Source organism: Trachemys scripta, chromosome 10, assembly GCF_013100865.1.
Source record: "Trachemys scripta elegans isolate TJP31775 chromosome 10, CAS_Tse_1.0, whole genome shotgun sequence".
Classification (NCBI taxonomy): domain Eukaryota; kingdom Metazoa; phylum Chordata; order Testudines; family Emydidae; genus Trachemys; species Trachemys scripta.
The window spans coordinates 46,633,421-46,634,322 of record NC_048307.1 but is presented as its reverse complement, the minus strand read 5'-3'; the positions used below and the strand labels follow the sequence as shown (position 1 = coordinate 46,634,322).

Below are 902 nucleotides of genomic sequence, written 5' to 3'. Positions count from 1 at the left end.
GTACCGGCAGCTGGGAACGGCTCACGCAGTCCTCTCCCCAGGTGTCTGGGAGGGGCTCCCCTTCCCAGCTGCATGGCAGCCCAGATGTGCCATGGCCAGGTCTCTGTACAGTATAGCCCTTGCTCAGGCCCTGCTTTATTAGAGCACTGGGTCCTCGCTCAGTCCTCCTCAAGGGAAGGAGAGGGCTGGGAGCGGAGTGGAGCCCTCCTCTGAGGTACAAAAGCCAGAACATTTGGGATGATCCTGAGCCCATAAAACTGGACAGTTGCACAGGGACACCCTGTGCACAGGGATCAGGCCACATCCATGGCAAAGGGCGGTGCAGACTGGCCAGTGCCACCCTCTTCTGTGGCACTAGAGCTGGGGCTTGGTGACTGATGGGCCAGTGACATAGACACTGGCACTGTCCCCAAGCCTGTAACAGGCTGGCTGTGCCCTGTATCCTCCAAATGCCATAATGGNACTGTCCCCAAGCCTGTAACAGGCTGGCTGTGCCCTGTATCCTCCAAATGCCATAATGGGCTGGCCATGCCTGGGTGCCTCCCATAAGAAGCTGGCGCTGCTGGGCTGCATTCCCCCCCAGTAAAAAACTGTGAGCACCCACATGCCGTGATATCGCTGTGACAGCGATGCCGTGACTCGGATTCGAACCGAGGTTGCTGCGGCCACAACGCAGAGTACTAACCACTATACGATCACGGCGAGCTACTGGGGCTCTGCGACAGCCGCCTGGCGCCCGCCCTCTTCAGAGCGGTGCTGATGACGTCACCATGGAGTGGGCGGACCAGCAGCTCCGCGCCTTGCCCCCTGCCCGTTCTGGAATAGCTATTGCGCATGCTGCTTCCAAGGGGGCGGGGTCGTGCTCTATCCGCACGGAGCTCCTTGCAGTGACTGCGCATGTG

At 60.3% G+C, this 902-nt stretch overlaps 1 non-coding gene across 1 annotated transcript; it reads right to left on the bottom strand.

Annotated features, from left to right (window-relative positions):
• Positions 1-630: 630 nt before the first annotated feature.
• TRNAH-GUG lies at positions 631-702 on the bottom strand. The gene has a single exon. It is a non-coding gene; the product is annotated as a tRNA-His (tRNA).
• Positions 703-902: the final 200 nt, after the last annotated feature.